Raw genomic sequence first — 12,148 nt, 5'->3', positions numbered from 1 at the left:
GCTGGCTCACCCTCAAAAAATAAATTAATAATAAAATATTTTAAGAAATATTTTTCCGGAGCTGGAGAGATGGCTCAGCAGTTTAGAGCACTGGCTGCTCTTATAGAGGACCCAGGTTCAATTCCCAGCACCCACATGGCAGCTCATAACTGTCTGTAACTCCAATTCCAGGGAATCCAACACCCTCATACCAATGCACATAAAGTTAAAAACAGATTTTTTTTCCACCCTCAATCCAGCTCTAGAGAAGCAGTGTCAGGTAGACCTCTGAGTTCCAGTCCAGCCAAAGCTACACAGTGAGACCCTGCTTCAAAACAAACAATACGAAACTGAATAGTTGAGGAAATTTGAATAAGGGCTTGTTCCTCGTGGATACTGAGGAATTACTGGGTGTGCTAAGGGCACTTTGTTTATACAATAATACCCATCTGTTAGACATAGTGGCACACACCTTTAGGCCAACCTGGTCTACAGAGTAGGTTCCAGTACAGCCAAGGAAACAGAGAAACTCTGTCTGGGACAGGAGGGGGAGGGGGGGCGGGGAGACACCAAAACAGTAAATAACATCCATCTTTTTTATATATTCACGCTGAAATACATAGATGAACACAGAATATGCCCTGGGGAAGATGAAATGATGGGAGAAGGGTGGAAGACAGCCAGAATGTTACTTAAAATCAAGACAGCTATTTAATCTGCATATGAATTTGTGCAGGTTCATCGTCGTTCAATTTTGGTTTTTACTCTTTTTTTTTTTTTTTTTTTTTGGTTTTTCGAGACAGGGTTTCTCTGTGTAGCTTTGCGCCTTTCCTGGGACTCACTCTGTAGCCCAGGCTGGCCTCAAACTCACAGAGATCCACCTGGCTCTGCCTCCCGAGTGCTGGGATTAAAGGCGTGCGCCACCACCGCCCGGCCTTTACTCTGTATTTGAATGTGCTTCCATGAAAGACAGTTTTTTAATCATCCCCCATTTTCTATCAAATAATAGATTTAAAGGACATAACTCAGAATCCAGGCTCCTTCTGAGGGTGCTGAGCAGTGGGCTCCTTCAAACCTTTTGAGAAGTGGGTAGGGCTGAGTGCTAAAGCTTTGTGCAGTACATCCCACTTTTATCTTTCAAAACTTGTCCTGCCAAACTTGCTGTTTCCTGGATAAAGCACATACTCTTGCCTCTGATCTTACTCAGGCTGTGCTCTCTTTTTCAAAAAGTACCTTTAGGGCTGGGGATGTTGTTGTATTTTAAAAACGGCGGGAAGGAGTCACACCATATAACAGGGCCCTCTTGGAGGTTTATTGAAGGGAAGGGGAGAGAAGGAGGCAGAGACTGGTCCCTGGGGAAGAGGGAGAGAAAGGAGAGCTGGGAGGTGTACAAGGCCTGCCTTTTATAAGGAAACATAACGAATGCGAACAGGGGTGCTCTTAGTGGCTGCAGCTGAGGACATCCTGTCAGGACCCCAAGGGCAGGCCAGTACAGATGCCTAAATGCCAACATTCCTCCTCCCTTTTGTTTATTATAAAAAGGTGAGGAGTTAGAAAAGGGTAGCAGGTGAGGCGGGATGAGGGCGCCATGTTCTCTAGACTGCTTCCCGCTGGCCTGGGGGGCATCGGTTATCTTGGTGGGACCTGAGAAAACTAGGGTGCTGGCCACGTCCTGGGGTAGCTGGCTGTTTGACTTCGATGGCCAGGCTCTGTGGAACCATCTGGCACCGACTGGACCTGGCAAGATGTTGTTCAGATGGATCCAAGTCAACTCCCTGGAGCTCACAAGAAATCATGATGAGGTCACCAGCCAAGACCGGAGGCGAGCCACGTGGTTGCTGTTAATAGTTACATGCACATACACACAGAATTAAACAGGAGTTGAGTACCCAGTGTGTGCTGTGCTGTTAATAGTTACATGCACACACACAGAGAGAATTAAACAGGAGTTGAGTACCCAGTGTGCTGTGCTGTTAATAGTTACATGCACACACACACACAGAATTAAACAGGAGTTGAGTACCCAGTGTGTGCTGTGCTGTTAATAGTTACATGCACACACACACAGAATTAAACAGGAGTTGAGTACCCAGTGTGTGCTGTGCTGTTAATAGTTACATGCACACACACACAGAATTAAACAGGAGTTGAGTACCCAGTGTGTGCTGTGCAAGATGAAGCTGGCTTCTCCATCTCTGATTCGCATGTTGCAGCAAACAGAACATTTAGAGAGGAAGAGCAGACAGACACAAGCAGATCTTGGAGCAAGGAAAAGGGAAGAAAGTGGAGACTTCTTTCTCAGTTCCCCAACTGCCTGGTCCAAAGAATGGCCAATGGGTCTCCAAAAGGCATTCCAACGAGATCAAGGAGGTGGGTGTGTGGCACAGTTCCCAAGGATGAGGCAGAGAGAATGGTACAAGCCGCTCAATGTTCTGTCGAGCAAAGAGCCAGGGCCTGAGGAAGCGCGCACAAGCTGTTCAGTGCGCTGTCACGCAAGAACAGGAGCCGAGGGCTAAGAGCCCTCGAGAGACACAGTCGCCTGGTACCGGGACTTCGAGAAAAGCCAGAAGGCTAGGAAAAGACTGTGCTCGGGAAATGAAGCCTCGCTTCTAGGGGAATGGTTGGAGGCGCGTGGTACTGAATGGACGGCAAAGCTGTCGGTTAATGAGAAAGCAGATTTGTTGCAGGTGCAAGAGCAGGTCTGCTGCGGAGGCAGGCAGGCGGGGTCATAGCGTGAAGCGGGTACCTTTGGCCAGCCCTGCCAAGGCATGTCACTAAGCAAACACGCCACACACAACAGGGAGAGCAAAGAATGAAAGGCTACATCCGAGTAGGGACTTGATAAGAGAAAGCTTGAAAGTGGGGTATCTATTTATCGGATCGCTGGCAGAAATGACAAAGGTCCTGGGAAACACCGGGACATGGGATATGGGGCGATCGTAGAGGCCATTTTATGGAGCCAAGTCCGACTGCAAAGGCAGGTAAGTTAAGCCCTTAAATCACGTGCTATATGGTGGTAGGTGCATTTTCGATGAGCGAGGTAGAAAAGGTGCAAGGGCTGGGACCTATAGCATCCCAGAGATTCAGCGAGGACCAACCAGGAGGCACAAGCTGCCCAGCGGCCCATCGTCCAAAAAAGCAGGGGCCGATGGGCTAGGAGCCCGAGTGAGACACAGTCGCCTGGTACCAGGACTCCGAGAAAAGCCAGAAGGCGAGGACTGTGCTCGAGAAACGAAGCCTTATTCAAAGCCTCATTCGTGGGAAATGGCCAGAAGTGGGGGGCTTACCAAAAGCCGGTGTTGAATGGAGAGACCCCAGCGACCCCATCCGTTAGGTGGGAAAATAGGGCTGTTGCGGGCAGACCAGGTGCCAGGGTCCCAGCACGTTTCAGACTGCTGGGAGAGCCTTCCCCGACTAGGAGCCTGTGTTGTATTTTAAAACCGTGGGAAGGAGTCACCCCATATAACAGGGCTCACATAGGTTTATTGAGGGGGAGGGGAGAGAAGGGGGCCGAGACTGGTCCCTAGGGATGAGAAAGGAGAGAGAAGGGAGGTGTACAAGGCCCGCCTTTTATAAGGAGACGTAGCAGATGTGCACAGTGGGTGCTCTTAGTGGCTGCAGCTGAGGTCTATCCTGTCAGGACCCTGAGGGCGGGCCAGTACAGATGCCTGAATGCTAACAGATGTAGTTTAATCAGTAGAGTGGTAGAGTGGTTACCTAGCATGTACAAAGCATGCGTTGGAGCCAAACTACACATAGTGCTGCACACCTATAATCCCAGCACTGAAAAGTAGCCACAGGAATACCAGGAGCTCAAGGTGATACTTGGCTAGGTATATCTCAAAAAATAAAAATATTTTTTTTTAGCTGGGCGGTGGTGGTGCATGCCTTTAATCCCAGCACTTGAGAGGCAGAGGCAGGCGGATCTCTGTTAAAAGGACCAGGCAGACGCCATAACAGGCTGCTCAGTCTTCTCTCAGAGATCAGGCCTCAATTTCAGTTTCCTGAGACTTGAGCAAACAGTTTCTGGGAGGGCCGTGAACAAAAGACACAGTCCTTGCAGTAGCTCCCTTTCTGCACGTACTCTGACTGCTCAAGGTTCAGCCAGTTGTTTACTGTCTGGGACCCCTCACCAGCTTAGAGCTACGTGCATAGGTCAATGTGAATGTGCTGGGACAGCCAGCCTCCATGGCAGCTCAAGGATAGAGCCTGGGACTTGTCCAGGCCTGCCCAAAAATGATATCTGTAACCCCAACTAGTAAATTCAAAGGTTACACACTCTCACCCAATCATATGATGCAAAACAAAGGCTTGTACCACCCTGCTTTTGGTTTTTCCCTTTAAAAACCCCTCACCCTGAGAGCTCAGGGCTGTCCTCCTCCACCCGCTGTGTCGAGTGTTGGACACGGACCAAGGCCGAGCTTGCTTGTTATCAATAAACCCTGTGTGTTTTGCATCAGATATTGGCTCTGTGGTGGTCTTGCTGGGGGGGTCTAGCGATGCAGCCACAACACTGTGAGTTCAAGACCAGCCTAGTCTACAGAGTGAGTTCCAGGACAGACCCAAAGCTACACAGAGAAACCCTGTCTCGGAAAAAAAAAAAAAAAAAATCACATCAGTGGTTAAGAGCACTAAGCTGACTGCCCCTCCAGAGGGCCCAGCACCCACATGGCAGCTCACGACAGTCTGTAACTCCAAGACCTGACACCCTCACCCAGACATACATGCAGGCAAAATACTAATGCAAGTTAAAAAATAAAAATCACATCAACTGCCATCTGAGGGGAAAGCCTTTGCCAGTCTCTACCTCTGGCATTAAGAAAACTCTAGTAGTCTCAAATTCAGGTATTTATTTATTTATTTTAAAGATTTATTTATTTATTATATATACAGAAGAGGGCGCCAGATCTCATTACAGATGGTTGTGAGCCACCATGTGGTTGCTGGGAATTGAACTCAGGACCTCTGGAAGAGCAGTCAGTGCTCTTAACCTCTGAGAGAGCTATCTCTCCAGCCCAAATTCAGGTATTTTTAATAGTATTTTGTCCATACATCTTTGTATCCTTATACTTGCTGAACTAGAACTTTTGTTTATTTGTTTTGTTTTTAGACAGGGTTTCTCTGTGTAGCACTGGCTCTCCTAGTACTCTCTCTGCAGACCAGGCTGGCCTCAAACTCACAAGATCTATCTGCTTCTGCCTCCCGAGTGCTGGGATTAAAGGTGTGCACTACCACTGCCTGGCAACTAGAAGCATTTTAGAGTCTCCTTCCGGGGTACTCATCAAAGCAGGCCTACTAACTCCTGTAGCAAGGGTACAAACGAGGCTGGAGAGATGACTCGGAGCTTAAGAGTGATTGCTACTTTTACAGAGGACCTGGGTTTGGGTCCCAGCACCCACATGATGGCTCACAAACACCTCCAGTTCCAGGGGATCCAACATAGGCTTCTGGCCTCTGAATTCCTGAATGTATGTGATGTACATAAACTTACATTGACAGAGGGAGAGAGAGAGCGGGAGGGAGGGAAGGAGGGGAAGACAGATGAATGGAAAGAAAGAAAGAAAGGAAGGAAGGAAGGAAGGAAGGAAGGAAGGAAGGAAGAAAGAGAGAAAAAGAAAGAAGAAAGAGAGAAAAGAAAGGTAGTTTGAATATGTCCCCCATAAACCCATTTATTTGAACGCTTGATCCACAATCGTTAGAACTGTTTGGGAAGGATTAGGAAGTATGGCCTTGCTGGAGGAGGTATGTCACGGGGGGGGGGGGGGGGTTGGCTTTGAAGTTTCAAAAGTTTATTGTAATTGGTTTTTTTTTATTCCTAGGTTTGTAGATGTAACCAACCACTTATTAAATAAGAAACACAGAACCAATGCAAAGAAGAAAGCCAAGAGGTCAGAGCTAAAACCTTACCCTTCCTCCTGCGGTGGTCCTACCTCTCCGAAAGAGAGCTACTTCCTGTGTTAAAGTCTTTATAAAGACTTTCCGTTCTGCCTTCTGATTGGTTGTAAACCCAACCACATGGCTGCCTCGGCACTGCCTGTCTGTACAGACCTCCAGGTCTTCTATGGTTGGGATTGAGATTAAAGGCATGCGTCTCCAATGCTGGTTGTATCCCTGAACACACAGAGATCTACCTAGCTCTGCCTACCAAATGCTGGGATTAAAGGCATGCACCACCACTGCATGCTTTCCTATGGCTTGCTAATAGCTCTGACCCCCGGGGCAACTTTATCTATTAACATACAAATAACATTTTAGTACAAAATAAAATATCACCATATAGGTTCTTTTGGGGGGCCCACCACCCAGCTCCCAAATAAATCACACAATGTCTTATTATTACTTATAAATGCTTGGCCTTAGCTTGGTTTATTTCTTGCCAGCTTTTTCTTAAATCATCCCATCTACCTTTTGCTCCTGGGCTTTTACCTTTCTCTATTTCTGTATATATATATATATATATACAGTGTTCTGCTTGTATGTGTCCCTGCAGGCCAGAAGAGGGCACCCAGATCTCATTATAGATGGTTGTGAGCCACCATGTGGTTGCTGGGGATTGAACTCAGGACCTCTGGAAGAGCAATCAGTGCTCTTAACTGCTCAGCCATCTCTCCAGCCCTATTTCTGTATATCTTTTCTTTCTTTCTTATTCTGTGTCTGGCTCTGTGACTGGGTGGCTGGCCCTTTCTTTTCTTGCTCCTTCCTCTCCTCCCAGATTTCTCCTCTTATTCTTTCTCTCTGCCTGCCAGCCCCTATCTTTTCTCCTGTCTTGCTATTGGCCATTTAGCTCATTATTAGACCAATCAGGTGTTTTAGACAGTCAAATTAACTCAGCTTCACAGAGTTAAACAAATGCAACATAAAAGAATGCAGTACAGCCGGGCAGTGGTGGTGCATGTCTTTGACCCTGGCACTCAGGAGGCAGAGACAAGCAGATCTCTGTGAGTTCCAGGATAGCCTGGTCTACAAAGTGAGTTCCAGGACAGCCAGGACTGTCACACAAAGAAACCCTGTCTTGAAAAAAAAAAAACAAAAAGAATGCAACACTTCTTTACATCATTAAACAAATATTCCACAGCATAAACAAATGTAACACACCTTTAACTAATATTCAACAACAGTCTATACCATTCCCAGTTAGCTCTCCCTCCCCCTCCCCTTCTCTGTCTGTCTGTCTGTCTGTGTGTCTCTGTCTCTGTCTCTGCCTTGTACTTGTGGTGGATCAGATATAAGTTCTCAGCTACTTCTCCAGCACCATGCTGCCTGTCATGATAGTCATGGACTCTAACTTTCTGGAACAGTGAACCCCAAATTAAATGCTTTCTTTTATAAGTGCCTTGATCATAGTGTCTTGTCACAGCAGTAGAAAAGTAACTAAGACTTGGAAGTGGGGTGGGAAGAGTACTAAGCTAAGAAATTGTTCTCTGTAATTGCAAGTAAGTGGAATGGGCCTTGTCTAAGATTCCCAGACTAGATATTCAATCCAAATCATCTATAGCCAAGATGCCTGCTTACAGATCTGCAGGGGGAGATTTGGATGTGTTTGCATTTTGAAATATGTTACTTTCTCTGCCAGCCCCAACAGATGGTCACCCTTATTGCTTTTAACAGAGTTTTTAACTGATGTGACAGTAGCCATATGGTCTTTCTGGGAGGAGGCTAAATATTTGCATTAAGCTCATCTTTGATTAAGCCACCACTTGACTGTGTAAGTCGAGAACATCTTCAAACTGAAAGAAAATTAAATGAGAGGTTTTATTTTGTGTTTTTAATTTGATAACTGAGTCCACAGCATACAGTCAGAATTTTGAATTTGTGCTCTCCAAATATATTGGTTTTTTTTTTTTTTTCACAAGTGCTTTGATTTTTCCAGGAGGATTCAATATAGGCCTGTGTTCAACTGTAACAATCAGATAAGCTCCTGTCTTCTCTCCTCTGGATGTGGTGGTCTTATGGATGGAAGGTGAGCTCCACCTTAGGAGAGGGAAAGAGACTAACATTTCTTGAGCACTGTGCAGAATCTTCCATTAACTTAGTACAGTTTGAGGCTTTGGACAGACTCACAAAGTAAGAAACTATTTCCTCCTGCTTCTTAGTAAACCCTTATCCACCTCAGGGAGCCCAAGTTATCCGGAGGACCCACAGGTCTCAACCCACAGGTTGAGAACCACTTCTCTAAAAGAACTAGGAGTAGGAATAATATGTAAATTAATTCACTGTTATGGGAATATTACAGTCTTTATAGTATTCTTCAGCCTCAATAATATACAAGTAATTTTAAACCTTATATTTCAAATGAATATGAAAATATGGTAACTCTCATAGTCCCATTCCTGAAGGGAGAAAATCATGGGTGCCCAGCAGGAACAAGCCCTTAGAAATTGTGAAACCCACCAGGCATTCATTGCTGATTCCCTTAACTCCAGAGGGAGAAACTGCAAGTAGACCAGGGTCTGCTTTACCTCCCTGGAAATGACTCCTCAATTCATGGCTGATGCTTTGTTCTTTTACATCTCGCTTCTTTTTATGAGAAATGGTTCTTCTTTGAAGCTAAGCAATCGTTTAGAGGAAGACCTTGGACATGAGGTCCTAAAACAAATCTTACTGCAGGTTTGATGGGAATGTCGTTCTGTATGCTGTGAATGTGTGTTGCTCTGATTGGTTGATAAATAAAGCTGTTTGGCCAGTGGTGAGACAGAATAAGGTTAGGCAGGACATTCTAACTAAAAAGAAAGGACGGAGAAAATAGGGAGGAGATGTTGCCAGCCGCTGCCAAGAGAAGCAAGATGTAAAAGTACCGGTAAGCCAAAAGCCACATATAGATTTACAGAAATGGGTTAATTTAAGATATAAGAGCTAGCTAACAAGAAGCCTGCCATGACCATAGTTTAAAAATAATATAAGCCTCTGTGTGTTCATTTGTGTCTGAGTGGCTGTTGAACCACGGAACCACGGAACCACAGGAGCCGGGCAGAACCAGGAAAACTTTTAGCTACACTGGGTCCTCAATTTGACCTTGGAGATTAAGGCCACATCTTGTGGGAAGGTTTCTGAGGCCTTCCCTTCCTCCCTTGCTTGCTTGTGAACGCCCACAACTGTGCTACACTGTGCATGTGTGGAAGTCAGAGAAGAACTTGGGGAGCCAGTGCTCTCTTTTCACCTCGTGGGTCTGAGACATCAAACTCAGCTCCTCAGGCTTGGTGACAGGTGCCTGTCCTTGTTGAACCATCTTGCCAGCCACTGAGGCCATTTCTTGCTTTGAGAACTCTTGGGAACAGGATAGAAGGAGGAGGAGTTCTGTTTTCCAGTCCAATGAGGTCTATATTTACTCTAAATTCTGCTTGAAAACTGCATTTCTCCTTCCTTGTCTCATGTCTCCTTCCAATATTTTCTCACGGGCAACTAAAAAGTTGAAAATTTCCTTTGGCCAGATCCACAGGTTCAAGTTCATCACGTTACTGTAGGCATGTGCTTCATTCTTCATTCTATACTATCTGGAAGCACAGACGAACAAATGTCTTCCTGACTGACTTCCTGACATGCAGGTATCAAATCGCCCGCAACCACCACACCCCACTTCAGGTACTGATTTAGTTTAAGTAATCTGCTGCCATGTGGAAACGTCCCTCAGAAGCTTTGTCATTTCCCAGGTCTCGAGGGGTGACTGAAGTAACACAGGTGGATGAATCTAGAAGTTGAGGTGTGTACAGACAGACGTTCTTTTAGGTATCAAATGAAACGTTACCCTACTTCTCAGTTACTGCCACGTTGCTGGTTTTTGTTGTTTTGAAACAGTGTTTTATGAATCACAGATTAGCCTTATACTAGCTACGTGGCCAGGTGTGATTTTGAATTTCTGATCCTTTTACTTCCAAGGCAGAAGAAAAAATTGTGGGGTCTCTGCGAACACTACAGCCAGCAGAGTGTCGATCACAAGAGGCAAGAAGGAAGTCCAGTTCAACATGACTCAGCCGGAGAGTCCGACACTGGATCGTTTATTTTAGGCATATTTAAGCACAGCACAATTTGGAAAAACGTTGTCTGGTGATAATTAACTCAGTCCCGTGTGCACAACAAAGCTTAAGACATGCCTACGTGGAAACTCTTGTGAAGCCCAAGTGACGTCTTCCACAAAGATGGGTTCTGTAGGTTAAAAGAGGAAACAAGCTCAAGATAAACAAGCCCATGATAAGGGGCTTGGGGAGGATGGTTCTGTAGATTGACTGAGACAAACGTGAGATAAAGGTCTGGGGGAGCTGGTGTGGCCTGTCCATACAGATAATGCAAAGGTCACCCAACTTAACCACATCTGTTTCCAGCCCTCTGGGCAGAAAGCAGGTTCTACTTCTCTCTTTGAAGAGACAACCCTGTGTGTTTAACATTCCTGGTTTCCCAAGCGCTTATCTCTGAGCACAAGGACCTACATGCCTACCAAAAAATAACAGCCTGAAGACAGATCTTTTGAACTGTGAGTGTCTGACAGAACAAAAGAGAAATTAAAAAAAAAAAAAGTATTAGAAGAAAATGCAAGAGCGTTGGGATACCCTTTTAAAACTTAAAATATTCAGATCATTGGCATACTTGAGGGAGAAGTACAGATTGGGGGCATAGAAAAAACTCTTCAGTAAAATAACCGCAGAAAACTCCCCAGATCTTGGGAAAGACATGCCCATCCAGGTACGGGGCATTTAGATCCTCAAACACTCATGACCATAAAAGTACTTTGGTGTGACATATTATAATTAAGTTGTTAAAAGTACAGGACAAGAGCCAGGTAGTGGTGGCAAACACCTTTAATCCCAGCACTCAGGATGCAGAGCCAGTCAGATCTCAGTGAGTTCGAGGCCAGCCTTTTCTACAGGGTGAGATCCAGGACAGGCAACCAAAGCTACACAGAGAAACCCTGTCTCAAAAAACAAAACAAAAACAAAAAACAAACAAACTAAAATACAGGACAAGGGAGAAGGGAAGGGAGTGGGAACTGTGGTTGGTATGTAAAATGGAAAAAAAATTGCTTGTTTTTGGTTTTGTTTTTTTGTTTTTTTGTTTCGTTTTTTGTTTCATTTGGGGGGGAGGGGTCCAGACAGGGTTTCTCTGTGTAGCTTTGTGCCTTTCCTGGAACTCACTCTGTAGCCCAGGCTGGCCTCAAACTCACAGAGATCCACCTGCCTATGCCTCCAAAGTGCTGGGATTAAAGGCGTGCGCCACCACCTCGAAGTGGGGGTTGGGGGGGATTTTAAGAAATAAAAAAAAAATACAGGACAAAGAAAGTAATACAAACTACAAGAAGGAAATGTCAGGTAACAATTAAAGGCAAATACATCAGATTAACAGCAGATTTCTCAGAATGAACTCTTAAATGCCAGGAGGGCATGGAATGCTCCATTTTGGATCCCGAAAGAAAAAAACTCCAACCAAGATTTTTGTAACCACGGGCTGGAGAGATGGCTCAGAGGTTAATAGCACCGACTGCTCTTCCAGAGGTCCTGAGTTCAATTCCCAGCAACCACATGGTGGCTCACAACCATCTATAATAAGATCTGGTGCCCTCTTCTGGCCTGTAGTCATACATGCTGTATACATAATAAATAAAAAATCTTTAAAAAAAAAAAAAAAAAGATTTTTGTAACCAGCAAGACTATACTTCACAGTTGAAGGAAAAGTATTTTAGGACATATTAAGGGAATTCATGACCCACTAGATCAGAAGTGTGGCACATGCGTAAGGGAATTCTATTCCCAGAAGAGAAAGAGCTTAGTAAACACTATCATTAAGAATATGAATAGCCGGGCGGTGGTGGCGCACGCCTTTGATCCCAGCACTCGGGAGGCAGAGGCAGGCGGATCTTTGTGAGTTCGAGGCCAGCCTGGGCTACCAAGTGAGTTCCAGGAAAGGCACAAAGCTACACAGAGAAACCCTGTCTCGAAAAACCAAAAAAAAAAAAAAAAAAAAAAAAAAAAGAATGAATAAATCCCACTAGGAAAGAGATATACTAATGAGGCAAAATGAAGGAATATTACTAATACAGTAAGCCATCAGATTGACAAGATAAGTAGGAAGAAATAAGCAAAATATATTCAAAACTACATGAAGAATATCATGAGATTTAAATATATATGCCAAGTGTTGGAACAGCACCTAATTTTATAAAGAAAACAAAATGCTAGTGGAC

This window comes from Peromyscus leucopus, chromosome 7 (assembly GCF_004664715.2).
Source record: "Peromyscus leucopus breed LL Stock chromosome 7, UCI_PerLeu_2.1, whole genome shotgun sequence".
NCBI classification, from domain to species: domain Eukaryota; kingdom Metazoa; phylum Chordata; class Mammalia; order Rodentia; family Cricetidae; genus Peromyscus; species Peromyscus leucopus.
Note: the sequence above shows the minus strand (reverse complement) of the source record.